At 39.7% G+C, this 17,911-nt stretch overlaps 1 long non-coding RNA gene across 3 annotated transcripts in view; it reads right to left on the reverse strand.

The window, feature by feature from the left end:
• LOC308605057 overlaps window positions 1-17,911 on the reverse strand; it is a 51,711-nt gene that overhangs the window by 11,496 nt on the left and 22,304 nt on the right. For 2 of the 3 annotated variants that reach the window (XR_014013589.1, XR_014013591.1), the window contains 2 exons: window positions 15,948-16,131; window positions 11,325-12,990 (listed from right to left, as the gene is read on the reverse strand). This is a non-coding gene — a long non-coding RNA (uncharacterized lncRNA). The remainder of the gene's footprint in view (window positions 1-11,324; window positions 12,991-15,947; window positions 16,132-17,911) is intronic. The other variant, XR_014013590.1, reaches the window with a different exon arrangement.

Consider the following 17,911-nt stretch of genomic DNA (forward strand, 5'->3'; position numbering starts at 1 on the left):
GCTTTTTTTTTTATTCATGCTTGCCACAAAGACTAACAGATAAAGGACTAGAGAAGAAAAGAATGTGGAAAAAACATATTTGGCCTGTGACTCAAATTTCCTGGAGTGAAGCAGATTTTAGGAAAGAATGTAAGAAACTGGTTCAAAAACAAAGCTACTACCAAATTGGAAAACCTCAGGATTCATGGAACGTTGGGTAGAGTACATAAAAACATGGCACAGGGCTGCATTCCTTGTGTTTTTTTATTATCTTTCCTAAAGCAGCAGAAAGGGAAGAGACAAAAGTACCTTTTGGAGGGAAGTTGAGATGAAAGACCTGCAATAATCTTCTGCTTACCTTTATATTGAAAATATCGCCTGTCTGAGAAATTGTGTAGAGTTGTGGATACCTAAGCAGGCTCTCCTGACTGCAACACTGTTCAAAGATTCCCAGAGTAATAGGTGGCAGTGAAGTGAAAATCTACATAGGAAACAAGACTCTACTAAAAAGAGCTTTCAGTCTGTATCTGAGTTAGCAATGTCATTTTCCTGGCTTTGATAATGTACTGCAATTATTAAGGTATCACTGTGGGGAAAGCTGGGTGAAGGGTACACAAAACTAATTTTGCAAACTTCTGGTAAGTCATAAACTATTTAAACACAAAAGTTACTTACAGGGCTTCCCTGGTGGCACAGTGGTTGAGAGTCCGCCTGCCAGTGCAGGGGACACGTGTTCATGCCCCGGTCTGGGAAGATCCCACATGCCTCAGAGCGGCTGGGCCCGTGAGCCATGGTCGCTGAGCCTGCGCGTCCGGAGCCTGTGCTCCGCCACGGGAGAGGCCACAACAGTGAGAGGCCCGCGTACCACCAAAAAAAAAAAAAGTTACTTACAAAGAAGTCATTATTGAGACACATAGATTGGAACAGATCTACCAAATCATGACTTAATTTTTCTAATTGATCCAATCCTTTGATTCAACAGCGTATTTAGAAGCATGTTCCTTAATTTTAAAATATGTGCAGTTTTCTCTAATCTATTGCTGTTATTGGTTTCTAGTTTAAATTCCTGGGATCAGAGAACATATTCCATATGATTTTCATCCTTCTGAATTTATTAAGACTTGTTTTATTGCCCAGTATGTGGTCTATTTTGGTGAATGTCCCATATTCATTTGAGAAGAAGGCGTATTCTGCTGTTGTTGGGTAGTTTTCTATAAATGTCAGTTAGGGCCAGTTTGTTATAAAAGTGTTCAAATCTTCTATACCCTTTCTGAATTTTCATCTATAGTTTCTATCAACTACAGAAAGGAGTATTTAAAACTTTGACTGTCATTGTCAATTTACTTAATTTGTCATTTAATTGCATCAAATTCTGCTCCATTTCTAATAAGTTCTAATAAGCTATGTTATTAGACACTTTACATATTTAGGAATCTAATGTGTTATTGATAAATTAACCCCTTTAAAATTAAGAAATGTCCATCTTCACTATTAGCCATATTTCTTTTTCTAAAGGCTGTTATTTGTGTAATTAATATAGCCACTCCAGTTTTCTTTTGATTAGAATCTACATGGTAAACCTTTTTCATCTTTTTCCTTTTGACCTATTGGTGTCTTTAAAGTAGGTTTTATTGTGGAAATCATATGGTTGTGTCTTGATTTTTTAATCTGACAGTCTCTGCCTTTTAACTGGAGTATTTAGAACACTTGTAGTCAATGTAATTATAAATATGTCTGGATTTAAATCTACCATCTTCCTATTTTTTTCTATTTGTTGCATTTATTCTTCCTCTTTACCTCATTTCTTGACTTCTTTTGGATTAACTGAATATTTTTTAAGATTTTCTTTTATCTCCACTATTGGCTTACTAGTTATACCTTTTCTGTTTTTGTTTTTCTTAGTTGTTCCTTAAAAATTTACTTTAAACATATGCAATGTATCATAAAGTTCAAATAATAATATACTCCAGTTCCTCCCTCCCATTCATTGTGCTATAGTTACCTACCTGTAACTATAGATAGATACCTAGAGTTATCAATCTATATTGTGCTGTAGTTACAAGCCCTACAATACATTTTGCTTTAAATAGCCAAATGTCTGTTAACATGATCGAAAATGGGGTGGGAGGGTCTCTTATGAATGCCCACATAATTAACACTTCTGTTGCTTTACATTGCTTTGGACAGACCCAGATCTCTTTCTGGTATACTTCTTCTTTTGCCTGAAGAGCTTCCTCTAACATTACAGGTATTACAGGTCTTCTGGTGATGAATTTTCTGTTCTCTTGGTTTGAATTAGTTTTTATTTCACCTTAATTTTCAAAAGACATTTTTGCTGGGTATAGAATTTTGGGTTAATGGATTTCTTTTCTTTCAGATCTTTAAAGATACTCCATTGTCCTCTATGCTGCATGGTTTCCAATGAGAAATCTGCTTTTATTCTTAGATTTATCTCCTGTATGTAATTCTTGTTTTTTATCTGGCTGATTTAAAGATTATTCTCTTGCTCACTGATATTCAGCAATTTGGTTATGAAGAACATTTCTGTGCCATTTTTTAGGTTACTCTTCTTGAGAAGAGATTGTTGAGATTCTTAGATTTGTGAGTTTACAGTTTTCATCAAATTTGACACTTTCAACCATTATTTCTTCAAATATTATTTTTTCACCTTCTTTCTTTGGAAACTCTAAGTTTATGAAAATTAGAATGTTTAATATTGTACCGGAGCAAAGTGAGGCTCTGTTAAATTTTTCCGATTTTTCTCTCTGGGCTTCTCTATTGCTATGTCTTCATATTTAGTAATTTTTTTCCTGAACTTTCTAATCTACTCTTAATCCCATCCAGAAAAATGTTCATTTTGGATATTGAATTTTTAAGCATAAAGTTCTATTTGTTTCTTTTCTATATCTCCATTTTTCTCCTCATTATATTCATGTTTTCCTTTATATCCTTGAACATGCTCATAAGGTCCTTATCTACTAATTCCATCATCTTATAATTTCTGGACCTGCTCTTACTGATTTATTTTTGACCTTCTATGGATCTTATTTACCTATTTCTTCGTATGCCTTATATCCTTTAGTGGATGCAAAACATGGTGAATTTTGTGTTACCGAATGCTTAATTTTGTTCTTTAAAAATTGTTTGCCTATCTACAGATTCAATGCAATCTCTGTCAAAATACCAATGGTATTTTTCACAGAACTAGAACAAATAATTTTAAGAGGTGTATGGAAACACAAAAGACCCCGAATTCCCAAAACAATCTTGAGAAAGATCAGAGCTAGAGGATTCACGCTCCCTGGCTTCAGACTATACTACAAAGTTACAGTAATCAAAACAGTATGGTACTGGCACAAAAATAGATACATAGATCAATGGAACAGAATAGAGAGCCCAGAAATAAACCCATACACTTATGGTCAATTAATCTATGACAAAGGAGGCAAGAATATACAGTGGAGAAAAGACAGTCTCTTCAGTAACTGATGCTGGGAAAACTGGACAGCTACATGTAAAACAATGAGATTAGAACATTCTCTAACACCATAAACAAAAATAAACTCAAAATGGATTAAAGACCTAAATATAAGATGGGATACTACTGATATTAAACTCCTAACAGAAAACACGGGCGGAACACACTGTGACATAAATTGCAGCAATATTTTTTTGGATCTGCCTCCTAAGGCAAAGGAAACAAAAGCAAAAACAAATGAGACATAATCAAACTTAAAAGCTTTGGGCAACAAAAGAAACCATCAACAAAATGAAATGACAACCTACCAAATGAGAGAAGATATTTGCAAATGATAAGACTGATATGGGGTTAATAGCCAATATATATAAACAGCTCATATGACCCAACATCAAAAAACCAAACAATCTGATTTCAAAATGGGCAGAAGAACCGAACAGACATTTTTCCAAAGATGAAATGCAGATGGCCAACAGGAACATGAAAAGATACTCAACATCACTAATCATCAGGGAAATGCAAATCAAAACCACAATAAGATGTCACCTCATGGGACTTCCCTGGTGGTGCAGTGGTTAAGAATCTGCCTGCCAATTCAGGGGACACGGGTTTGATCCCTGGTCTGGGAGGATCCCACATGCCATGGAGCAACTAAGCCCGTGTGCCACAACTACCGAGTCCGCATGCTACAACTACTGAAGCCCATGTGCCTAGAGCCCATGCCCCACAACAAGAGAAGCTACTGCAATGAGAAGCCTGGGCACTGCAATGAAGACCCAACACAGCCAAAATAAATAAATAAAATAAATAAATTATTTTTAAAAAGAGGTTATCTCTGGATGATGATAAAAAAAAAGATATCATCTCACACCTGTCAGAATGGCTATCATTAAAAAGAACACAAATAACAAACATCGGTGAGGATGCAGAGAAAAGGGAATGCTCGTACAGTGTTGGTGGGAATGTAAACTGGTGCAGCCACTGTGGAAAACAGTATGGAGGTTTCTCAGAAAACTAAAAATAGAACTACCATATGACCCAGTAATTCCACACCTGGGTATATATCTGAAAAAAACCAAAAACAGTAATTTGAAAAAATACATGTACCCCAATGTTCATAGCATTATTACTAACAATTGCCAAGGCATGGAAGCAACCTAAGTGTCCATCAACAGATGAATGAATAAAGGAGATGTGGTATATATATATATTGGGTTGGCCAAAAAGTTCATTTGGTTAATGAATACGTTATTCAATAAGGTTCTTGGTGAAAATGAAAAATGTATCTTTTTACTTAAAACCGAATGAACTTTTTGGCCAACCCAATATACGCATACATATATTTGATTACACACACACACACACACACAATGGAATACTACTCAGCCATAAAAAATAATGAAACTTTGCCATTTGCAGCAACATGGATGGACTTGGAGGGCATTATGCTAAGTGAAATAAGTCAGACAGAAAAAGACAGATACTGTATGATATCCCTTATATGTGAAATCTGAAAAATACAACAAACTAGTGAATAGAAGAAAAAAACAGCAGACTCACAGATATAGAGAACAAACTAGTACTTACCAGTGGGGAGAGGGAAGTGGGTAGGGGCAATATGGGAATAGGGAAAAAAGGGGTTATTATTGGATTATGTGAAATCATGTGTGTGAAACTTTTGAAAATTGTAAAGCACTATAGAATTTAAAGAAACTTTATTCAATTTTTAAAAATTAAAAACTAAAAAAAATTGTTTGTGTTCTAACATGCAGGTAAGTGACTTGCAAATCAGCTTAATACTTTTGAGGTGTGCTTTTAAGTTTCGTTATGATGGGTCCAGAATAGTGTTTATTATGGGACTAATTCATCCTTATTTTTAAAAGTGTGACTTATGTAAGGAATTTCCCCAATATCCTGCATAGTAAGTCTTCCCAAACTGGCTGATAGGAATACAAACTGTTCCCAGCCCTGAATGAGCTCCAGGAGTCTAGCTTACTGCTTTCTGGTGGTTTTTTCCTTAGCTTTGGGCAGACTTTCCTCATGCACATACAGATAAATCATCAGCCAAAGGCTCAAGGGGGCTCTCCACAGATTTCCAGAAACACTCTGTCTCTGTATTTCTCTGTGTCTGCACCTCTTTTTCTCTCTCTCCATGTCTCAGTACAATTTGTCTGTCTCTGATACTCTATCTGGCAAATTCTAGCCCTCTTGGCCCACTGAATTCAGTCTGTATCTTCAATTCAGTAAGACAGGTGGGCTTTCTTCTGGGCCCATCTTTCTTCACTGTGGCCTAGAAACAGGCCTGCTCTCAGAGATCACAGCAATGAGCAGCCTGGTGTCTAATGCTTGAAAACTGGTATTTTTCTGGTATTCTAGTTTTTTTCTGGTAGGAGGGTAATTTTGATAGCAGTTAGTCATGCAGGAGCAGTAGCAGAAATAATGTATAACCTCTAAAAGTAGTATGACAACTCATTCAAATTTAGTTATCAAATAAGTAGACAGAGTCTATCTCTGGCATTGCCAGTAATTGCCACCAGGGAAGTCCCTCCATCTAGTTTTTGAATTCAGAATAACTCAAGTAATGGTATGGGATTATTTATTGTTAGAAAATTCCACTAAAATGGAAAATAGTATTTACTGTAGGCTTGATATAAAAATTCATCATTTAGTACAAACACAGTGTGATATTTCCACAAGTACAAATTTTCTACCAAGAGGCTTAAAAGGACATGGAATTATACTATAAACATACACACATACCCACATAGACACAAAGGTAGACAACTCTAAATTATATGTATTAAATGGAACGGGTTTAGGTAGAGTTCAGCAGTTTTTACTTGGCTTAAAAATATGAAAACAGGGACTTCCCTGGCAGCGCAGTGGTTAAGAATCCGCCTGCCAATGCAGGAGACTCGGGTTCAAGCCCTGGTGCGGGAAGATCCCACATGCCACAGAGCAACTAAGCCCGTGCACCACAACTACTAAGCTTGTGCTCTAGAGCCCGCGAGTCACAACTACTGAGCCCACGTGCCTAGAGCCCGTGCTCTGCAACAAGAGAAGCCGCTGCAATGAGAAGCCTGCACGCAGCAATGAAGACCCAACGCAGCCAAAAATAAATAAATTAATAAATTAATTTTAAAAATATGAAAACATTGTACAGGCAGATTTAAAGAGATTTTGATTATATTATCAACATACATTGGGTACAAATGTCATGTAGTTACTCTAGAATGATCTGCTATGATTGAAAACACATGTGAAGAGTTTAGGCTTCTGTTATCTTTGATAAAGGAGGCAGGAATATACAGTGGAGAAAGGACAGCCTCTTCAATAAGTGTTGCTGGGAAAACTGGACAGGTACATGTAAAAGAATGAGATTAGATCACTCCCTAACACCATACACAAAAATAAGCTCAAAATGGATTAAAGACCTAAATGTAAGGCCAGAAACTATCAAACTCTTAGAGGAAAACATAGGCAGAATACTCTATGACATAAATCACAGCAAGATCCTTTTTGACCCACCTCCTAGAGAAATGGAAATAAAATCAAAAATAAACAAATGAGACCTAATGAAACTCAAAAGCTTTTGCACAACAAAGGAAACCATAAACAAGACCAAAAGACAACCCTCAGAATGGGAGAAAATATTTGCAAATGAAGCAACTGACAAAGGATTAATCTCCAAAATTTACAAGCAGCTCATGCAGCTCAATAACAAAAAAACAAACAACCCAATCCAAAAATGGGCAGAAGACCTAAATAGACATTTCTCCAAAGAAGATATACAGACTGCCAACAAACATATGAAAGAATGCTCAACATCATTAATCATTAGAGAAATGCAAATCAAAACTACAATGAGATATCATCTCACACTGGTCAGAATGGCCATCATCAAAAAATCTACAAACAGGGCCTCCCTGGTGGCGCAGTGGTTGAGAGTCCGCCTGCCGATGCAGGGGATACGGGTTCGTGCCCCGGTCTGGGAGGATCCCATATGCCGCGGAGCGGCTGGGCCCGTGAGCCATGGCCGCTGAGCCTGCGCGTCCGGAGCCTGTGCTCCGCAACGGGAGAGGCCACAACAGTGAGAGGCCCGCATACCGCAAAAAGAAAAAAGAAAAAAAAAAAAAAAAAAAAATCTACAAACAATAAATGCTGGAGAGGGTGTGGAGAAAGGAAATCCTCTTGCACTGTTGCTGGGAATGTAAATTGATACAGCAACTATGGAGAACAGTATGGAGGTTCCTTAAAAAACTAAAAATAGAACTACCATACGACACAGCAATCCCAGTACTGGGCATATATCCTGAGAAAACCATAATTCAAAAAGAGACATGTACCAAAATGTTCACTGCAGCTCTATTTACAATAGGCAACATGGAAGCAACCTAAGTGTCCATCGACAGATGAATGGATAAAAAAGATGTGGCACATATACACAATGGAATATTACTCAGCCATAAAAAGCAACGAAACTGAGTTATTTGCAGTGAGGTAGATGGACCTAGAGTCTGTCATACAGAGTGAAGTAAGTCAGAAAGAGAAAAACAAATACCGTATGCTAACACATATATATGGAATCTAAAAAAAATTTTAAAAAAAGGTCAGAAGAACCTAGGGGCAAGACGGGAATAAAGACACAGACCTACTAGAGAATGGACTTGAGGATACAGGGAGGGGGAAGGGTAAGCTGGGGCGAAGTGAGAGGTAACATTGACATATACACACTACCAAACGTAAAATAGCTAGCTAGTGGGAAGCAGCCACATAGCACAGGGAGATCAGCTCGGTGCTTTGTGTCCACCTAGAGGGGTGGGATAGGGAGGGTGGGAGAGAGGGAGATGCAAGAGGGAAGAGATATGGGAACATATGTATAACTGATTCACTTTGTTATAAAGCAGAAATGAACACACCATTGTCAAGCAATTATACTCTAATAAAGATGTTAAAAAAACAGAACAAAACAAAAAAACTCTCAGCAGTCTAGGAAAAGAGGGGAACTTCCTCACCTTGATGAAGGGCATCTATAAAAAACCTACAGCTAACATTATACTATGAAAACACAACATGCTGGGAGAAAATATTTGCAAACTTCATTTCCGACACAGGAGTAATATCTAGAATATGTGGAGAACTCTCAAAAGTTAACAGTGAAAAAACCTAACAATCCAGTTAGAAATGACAAAAGATATGAAGAGACATTTCACTGAAGAAGATATGCAAAGAGCAAATAAGCACATGAAAAGGTGCTCAACATCATTAGCCGCTAGCAAAATGTAATTTAAAACCGCAGTGAGGGCTTCCCTGGTGGCGCAGTGGTTGAGAGTCCGTCTGCCGATGTAGGGGACGCGGGTTCGTTCCCCGGTCCGGGAGGATCCCACATGCCGCAGAGCGGCTGGGCCTGTGAGCCATGGCCGCTGAGCCTGCGCGTCCAGAGCCTGTGCTCCGCAACGGGAGAGGCCACAACAGTGAGAGGCCCGCGTACCACAAAAAACAAAACAAACAAACAAAAAAACCGCAGTGAGATCTTACTACACACCTATCAGAATGGCTAAAATAACCAATAGTAGTAACACCGAACGCTGGCAAAGATCTAGAAAAATAGGAGAACAGATACTTTGCCAGTGACAATTTAAAATGGTAAAGTCACTCTGGAAAACAGTTTGGCAGTGCCTTTTAAGACTAAACATACACTTACCATATGACTCAGCAAATGTACTCTTGGACACTTACCCTGAATAAGTGAAAACTCATGTTTACACATAAGCCTATACACATGTTAACAGGACTTTATTCATGATGGCTCCAAACTGAAACCAACCTACGTGTCCTTCAACAGGTGGAGGACTACACAGCAATAAAAAGGAAAAATGATGGTTCGTGTGACAACTTGGATGGATCTGAAGGGAATTATACTGAGTGAAAAAAAATCCAGTCTCAAAAAGTTACGTACTACATGATTGCACTTTTATAACATTCTTGCAAGAACCCAGCTGTAGGAAAAGAGAACAGATTAGCCACTGCCAGGGCTTAGGGGTGGGTGTGGATATAAAGGAGGAACACAAGGCAGATCCTGTGGTGATGGGGCAGGTTTCTACCTTTTATTGGAACAGGTCTGTATCTTGATTACTCTGGTGATTATGTGAGTCTACACAGGGATAAAAGTGCATAGAGCGACACACATGCACACATACACACATGTGCATGTAAAGCTGATGAAATCTGAATAAGCTCTGTAAGTTGTACCAGTATCAATGTCCTGGTTTTCATATTAACACCTGTATTATACAGTGTTATCTTTGGGGGAAACTGGGTGAAGAGTTCACAAGATCTCCTGTAAATATTTTTTGTAACTTCCTGTGAATCTATAATTACTTCAAAATAAAATGTTTCAAAACATATTTCCACAACCAAATTTAAAGCTTACACAGGTATTTTTAAAGTCAGAACGGTAGTTAGAAGATTCACTCCCATATCTTGGCTATTGTAAATACTGTGCCCATCTACAAAGGAATAAAGATGTGGTATATACATACAATGGAATATTACTCAGCCATAAAAAAGAATGAAATGATGCCATTTGAGACAACATGTATGGACCTAGAAAGTATTATGCTAAGTGAAATAAGCCAGACAGAGAAAGACAAATACTCTATGTTAACACTTATATATGGAATCTAAAAAAGAAAGCAAATGAATGTATATAACAAAACAGGCATAGACAGAGAGGACTAACTAGTGGTCACCAATGAGGAGAGGGAAGTGAGGGAGGGGCAAGATAGGGGTGTGGGATTAAGACACAAACTACCATGTATAAAAAAAATTAAGCATGCACACATGAAAATAATATAGTATTGTAAATCAACTATACTTCAATTAAAAAAACCAATACATAAATAATAATTTTTTTAAAGTAGCAAGGATATATTATACAGCACAAGGAAATACAGTAGTCATTTTGTAATAACTTTAAACGGAGTATAATCTGTAAAACTACTGAATCACTATGTCGTACACCTGAAACTAATATAATATTGCAAATCAACAATACTTCAATAAAAAAAGGAAGATTCACTTCCCATACCCCATAACCCTTATACACTACATACTAGAGAAAACATGCTTTTTCAGAAGCAATAAAGGCATGGCAAACTTTCAGAGCCCATGAAAACTGCAGTTATGGATCTCTTCGTGGGTCCATTTTCAGGAAAACAGGGGCCCTGCCGCCCGGCGCTGTGCCAGTGTGGCTGTGAGGACGGCAGCCCGCCAGGGTCAGCAAGGCTGGCTGCAGTGTGGAAGCCACAGCCCCGCTGCCCTCAACATGGGGACGAGGGCGGGGACGGGTTTCTTTCATGTTATTTTGTTCATGTGGAGACAATGCTAGTGAAAAGTTTTCTTTTCGCACTTGCTTCAACCACTAGTGCTAAGTGCAGCCGAGACACAAAAGGAAAGAGCGTGCGTCTGCGAGAACAAGGCCCTTCCTGTCCCTTAATGGGATGTCAGGAAGGCAACAATAGCCTTGGGACAAGATTTCCCATGTCAGGAGGAAGACAGCTCAGAAGCCCAGAGATTTCTGGTGCCTTTAATCACCAGGAGGCTCTGGAGCCGGCAGAGATGCACTTCAGTTCCAAACAGGATATTTTTTTTTAACCACAGATTATGTCAACAAGTTATCATGATATCATAACAAAAAATGTTAAGCAAAATATGTTAAATCGATTTTATGTGAGCAAAAGCTTAAAGCAGGATTATGTAACAGTATTTTAAGTGAGATAAATACGAAAAAAACTAAACGATCAAGTTCTATGTCAAAGGTAAGATCTAACTCCTCAAGTAAAGAAAGTGTTATCTCCTTTCTTACCTCAATGATGTATATAACGCAACATTCTTGTACAAATGATACAATATGCATTTGGTCACTCGAAAATAATTCCAAGTTCCATGAACCAACAGCAGCTTCTCTAAGTAGCTAAACTAAAAGACAGAAATAATGGTCAATGGAGTTCAAAGGAACCTACCACTTACTGACCAACTCCACAAAACGTTGTTTTCCCACCTCAGCAGTTCCCACTCTGGAGGACAGAAGCAGAATGAAACCTGTTCCCAGACAACCTGACGTGACTGTTCACTGTGAAGGAATTTTTTTAAAGCTTTATAAAATTAACTTTTATCATTAAAATAAATGAATAAACATCACCTTTTTGCCCAGGAGATTCTGCTTGGATTTTCACTTGTCACCTACAAGGCTTTGAATTTAATCTGATCCACATCTAGGACCTTAATCGTGAGAAGGGGGTCAGAATTATTTAATGAAGTAAGAACCTGGAAACAAGAATCTCTGTCACGGATTTTTCTGTCTGATCAAGTCTTATAGGAATCGTAAGACTTATGGGAATCGCTTCCCCCATTTCCTGTAATAAATATATAAAGAGAAAAAGTAAAATTAAAAAGGAGGTAACGTGTGATCTCTGCAGCACGCCTCAGCTGCCTTACCTCATCTATGTGGTCCTTTTCCACAGCACTTTGCACCTTCAAACAAGTGAGCAGGGCTCACTGCTCACTCACTGCTTACACCCAGGATTCATGCCTAAGATGTGGGAAGCACTCAATAAACATTTTGGGGGATGAATATTCGGGAGAATTATTCCACAAAACGAGACATTCAGTAATTGTGACCACAAAAATTAAATACTGACCTCAAAGTGGCATAAGGTGGTACATATGGGAAAAAAGAGCCTTTCAAAAAAGACTGCTTAAGAGTTTGGAACATGAGAGTCAGGATGGGGAGGGAGATGCTGAGTCATAAAATGCACAGCTACACTGAAATAAGTGAATTCAAGAAGGCGGCCACCGTTTGTTTTTACCTAGAGCTTGCTATTAAACCAGTAATTATAGACAACACTCCTATCGCCCCAATTGTTAGCTTTGCACTGATTTATTTGCGGGGGAAAAAAGACATTTGAAGTCAAAGTTTTATTTCCTGGGATGGTTTTAAAATATTAACAAGTTTAAGAGGAAGAAACAAATACTCTGCTCTTTTTTTTTTTTTTTTTTGCGGTATGTGGGCCTCTCACTGTTGTGGCCTCTCCTGTTGCGGAGCACAGGCTCCGGATGCGCAGGCTCAGCGGCAATGGCTCACGGGCCCAGCCGCTCCGCGGCATGTGGGATCCTCCTGGACCGGGGCACGAACCCGTGTCCCCTACATCGGCAGGCGGACTCCCAACCACTGCACCACCAGGGAAGCCCCTCTTTTCTGAGAGGAAAAAGATCTAGGTTGTGAGCAGAATGTTACACTGAACCTCTCTGAGGAAGGGAGGGTCGTGCATTGCAAGAGGCGACAAAGGAAAGACGGCTGGACCCTCGGCTCCAGCCCACCTATGGTGGGGCAGATGGGGCGGAAATGGGAGAATGGCCACTACGGCCCTGGGGACAAGACTCACCCTGGAGGAGTATAAAACAGCCCACAGCGTGAAGGACACCCTTCTGCCCAGCTCCGGTCCAAGAGCTGCTCTCAGGTAAAATCGAGACTGAAAAACAAACAAAAAGAAAAACGGATGGAGCACAAAGTGTTTCCATCAACCTGAAATAGCATTTTAATAAAAAGGGGTCAAAGCATGAGTCAGATCAGTCTCCCGCATTAGTGACTGGCTTGGTGAGGCGACTTAGGGTGGGTGGAAGGAAGAAAAGAAAGCCTGGAATCCTATACCATCTGCCTGATCACAGCTGCAGCTGCAATTCTAAACCCTTTTAATATTTGGTGTAAGAAGAGAACACTGGAATTGCCTTCCCTAGAGAAAATGGTGAACAGATATTCCCCGGGGGCCCAGGACACCTGATTCCGGCCAGCTGTGTGCAGCTGGGGTGTTTACTAGGTCAGTGTTTAGGGCACATGTAATTGCTGAGCCCACAGGAAGCATGCATCCCAACGGCACTGAGCAGTGAAGGAAACAGGTGAGTGTGGTGCAAACACTAGTGTGGTTACAGACAGGTGCTTTGACGGTAATCCACTGACACTTTCCTTAACTCAGACCCCTCGTACATAGGAGCCCCAGTCTTCCCATCTATAAAACCAGGACACTTAATCCATGAGTAAGGAGAAGATTCTAGAACTGACCTGATTCAGACATTGAGACTGTATGCTTTCCATCTATGTGGCAGAGCCCTAACAATCCATGCTGTTACCACTCTAGTTTTAGGCATCCACTTACCTTTGGACAGACTACTAAATCAGCTAGCCTCTCAGGGACAGCCACCATAAGAACAGCCCCCTAGGGATGGCCTACCTAGAGCCCCAGGGTGATTCCTAGGGAGCTGCTCAAGAATTACATGTGGCTCCTGAATCCAGCAAGAATGAGAGTGTTATTGCTCATTGCTCAAATGTGATAAAAAAATTACGTCTATTAAAAGCCAATATTAAAACATTGTTCCAAAATATCTTAATTGTTCATTAAAATATTCTTCAAAAGTAAAAATATTAAAATGTAGAAACAGCAGGTGTTCTTGTTAACAGCAAAGGATGGTGCATAAACATGCAGGAGGTTTAAATCATAGGACCATGCACTCTTCTTAAACACCTTCCAAAAAATGCGACAGCCACTGTGGAAGACAGTTTGGCAGTTTCTTACAAAACTAAACATACTTTTATACATACCATACAACCCAGCAATTGCACTGCTTGATGTTTACCCGAAGGAACTGAAAACTTCTGTCCACACAAAAACCTGCGCACTGGAACTTCCCTGGTGGCACGGTGGTTAAGAATCTGCCTGCCTATGCAGGGGACACGGGTTTGATCCCTGGTCCAGGAATATCCCACCTGCCGTGGAGCAACTGAGCCCATGTGCCACAACTACTGAGCCTGTGCTCTAGAGCCCACATGCCACAACTACTGAAGCCCGCGTGCCTAAAGCCCGTGCTCCGCAACAAGAGAAGCCACTGCAATGAGAAGTCCGCACACCACAACGAAGAGCAGCCCCTGCTCGCCACAACTAGAGAAACCCCGCACGCAGCATCAAAGACCCAATGCAGCCAAAAAAAAAACCCTGCACACTGATGTTTAGGGCAGCTTAATTCACAACTGACAAAACTTGTAAATAACCAAGATGTCCTTCAGCAGGTGAATGGATAAACAAACTGTGATACATCCAGACAATGGAATATTATTCAGCACTGAAAAGAAATGAGCTATCAAGGCTTAAAAGATCTGAAGGAACTTTAAATGCATATAACTAAGTGAAAGGAGCCCATTCGAAAAGGTTACGTTCTGTGTGATTCCAACTATATGACATTACGGAAAAGGCAAAACTATGGAAACAGTAAAAAGATCAGTGGTGCCCAAGGTTTAGGGCAAAGGGAGGCATGAACGTGTGAAGTGCCGAGGATTTTGAGGGCCGTGAAACTACTCTGTGACACTGTAATGGTGGATATGTGTCACTGTACATTTGTCCAGACCCACAGACTGTACAGCACCAAGAGTGAACCCTAATGTAAACTATGGACCTTGGGTGATAATGACCTGTCAGTGTAGGTTCATCAGTTATAACACATGTACTGCTCTGGTGGAGGATGCTGATAACAGGGAAGGCTTTGTGTAGGGGGGCACGGGGATATATGGGAAATATCTGTACTTTCTGCTCCATTTTGCTGTGAAGCTAAAACTCCTCTAAAAACACAATTTTAAAAAATGCCTGCCAAGAGGCAGTGTCTCCTTTAAAAAAAAAAAAAAAGGAAATAGGGATATTTTAAGTCTTTACCAAGAGACACCACAAAGCACAGCATACAGTACAGACTGGAGAGACTGGGGATTTGGAGGTTATATTAGTGGAGCTACAGATTCTCAGCGGCAGCAGTTTTGCCAACTCCAGAGCTGGTAACGGGAAGACTTTACTTATGCAACGTGCATACGGACAAAACTAAAGAGAACCCCAAATGTTGTAATAGGAAAGAATCTTTGTATGCTATTACAAGTTCATCCCTAAAGGGATGTTGCCTAGAAGCTTAAATTACACATAATGGCACATCTTCTGGGACCCCTGCCCCCCAGGTAACGAGCATTAGGCTAAAACACCTTTGTTTAGCTCACAGGAAACATCCTGAGCAGGTCCATCTGTGAATGATTGCAGGAGGGAGAAATTAACACAGCCCCTCCAGAGGCTGACTAGAACCCAGAAGTGTTTGACTTCACTCCCTCCCCTTTCAGTATAAGAGAAGCCTGAATTCTAACCCAGGCAAGGTGGTCCTTTGGGACACAAGTCCAGCATCTTCTTGGTCTGCTGGCTTTTCAAATAAAGTTGCAATTCCTTGTCCCAACACCTTGTCTCTCCATTTACTGGCCTGTATGTGGCGAGCAGCACGAGCCTGGCCTCGGTAACAAGGTGCTGGTAGTTTCTTAGAGAAAGGAGCTTAGAGAGTGGGGTAAAGCTCGGGGGATGAATCCGAGGTCTTCAACCCTCTCCATGCCCACCTGACCACCCACACCACTGACCTGTACGATGGCATAATCCGAGTTGTTGGTGGCCTGCATGCCCTCGTTCCCATGGATTCCCACACCCATGTGGGCCGTCTGGGTCATTCCGACATGGCTGGCTTGGTCCCCGATGGCCAGGGTGATGGCCTTTACATGTTTCTTAACCATATCCACTATCTCAGCCTTCTGGAGGGGAGATAACCTGAAAAAAAAAAAAAATAAAGACAAACGACCATGTTTTAGTGTTCTGTTTTGGTTCATTTTACTTCATCCTGTTCTAAAAGGCTTTACAAAGGAGTCAGCAATAATCTACATACAGCCACATTCAAATGGCAGTTACTGGTAAATTTCCCAATTCATTAAGTAAGCTTTTTACAGATATAAGAAAGTTCCTACCTACCCCCACCAAAACCAAAAAGCAAAATAAAAAGTAAAACCAAAAAAACACACTCACTGCTTTAACATCCCCAAAGAAATACACAATATTATTTGACCAGTTTACATGGAGTTTGCCATTTTCCCCACCACTACCTGTTGTCTAATGCTGGCCTGCTATATTAATTTACATTATCTACATACGTGAGAGGAAGAAGTGGAGGGCTACTATTTCTGAAACTGTATGAAGGCATGTACCCAAAGACTGGAACACAGAGTAGCCTCTGAAGATCAAACTACTTGAAAAATACAAGGAGACATAAAAACGAGAAGGTTATCAGTTGGGAGAGTCAAGGTCATGCTGTGGAAACAACAGCAACAAACAAAAGCTAAGTGACTTAACAAAAGTTTGTTTCTTTCTCATGTGATGTGTCCGATGCAGATTAGGGTACATCATTGATACTTGTTTTTTCAGAGACAAGCTACAGAAGCAAATTTTATATTCCTAAAAAATTTCAGAATAGCAGACCCTGTCTACCCATAAAATATTTACAAATATGCCAAGGAAGGAGGGCAAAACTTTACCTCTAATTCTCACTCATTTATTCATTCACTCAGCAAGCTAGACACGCATTTCATCAAAAATGATAAGGGCACACAAGGGTTTTACATTCTAGTAAGCAAATGACCTCAGTTATCATTCTCTTCCCACAGAACAGCTCCTAAAAACTCATTTAAATTTAACCTTTGCAAACTTCAGGTGAGATTATTAAAAACTGAGGAGAGAGAAGGGTTCCTTGATTAGAACACACTCCAAATTTTAAGGTAGAAGCACTGTTGGTAAAAACTTTTGCTTCATAATGAAGAGAATATAATGCATTACCATCACTACATCGTAGGTATAATATGAAAAGTTTCTGAAGTAGAGGATGTTAGAAACCATTTGTAAGCCTAGTTCCCCTCAAGAGATACTGGTTCTTTTACTGAAATACTTGCAATGATAATAACTTCACCATTTAGACTGATGATCACTTTCATATTTAGACTGTGATATTTGTGAAGGGGAAAAAAACTAACTCAGTTTGATTAATCTCAAGTCTGACTCTTCATGTCTTAATTCAAATCTTAATTCCATCTTCTTGGCAACCAAGTTCTCCCAATATCAGGGACCAACCTAGTAAGCCTTCTCTGCCCCCTGCCACACACCCTCAAGTCCTTCAAGCACTTCTTCATGCAGTTCTGCACCCTTTACCAAAGCTCCAAGTCAGCTCTGACCAGTTAAGAAGAGCACTGGACTATCACTATTCTGATTTTGGAGCTCCCCACCCATATATGAAAATACAGCCTAAAATAATATTAGTCTTAACAACTATCTGTTAGTTGAGCTTCAATCAATAAAATATTTTAAGTCATGTTTCCATATGTGGGCATTAAGCCAAATCTCCCTAATCCTGGAATTGATTATACCTAATTGATAGTCTTTACAGTCATGTCTGGAAAAGTTCATTTTGTCATTCTATTGGCTGAAACCGCACAGAAGTTCCAAAGTGGTCTATTTCACAATATCTGAAATAAGGGGGAGAAATCTACTAGGGATAGACAAAAAA

Source organism: Mesoplodon bidens (genome assembly GCF_964165515.1).
Source record: "Mesoplodon bidens genome assembly, chromosome: 17".
NCBI classification, from domain to species: Eukaryota; Metazoa; Chordata; class Mammalia; order Artiodactyla; family Ziphiidae; genus Mesoplodon; species Mesoplodon bidens.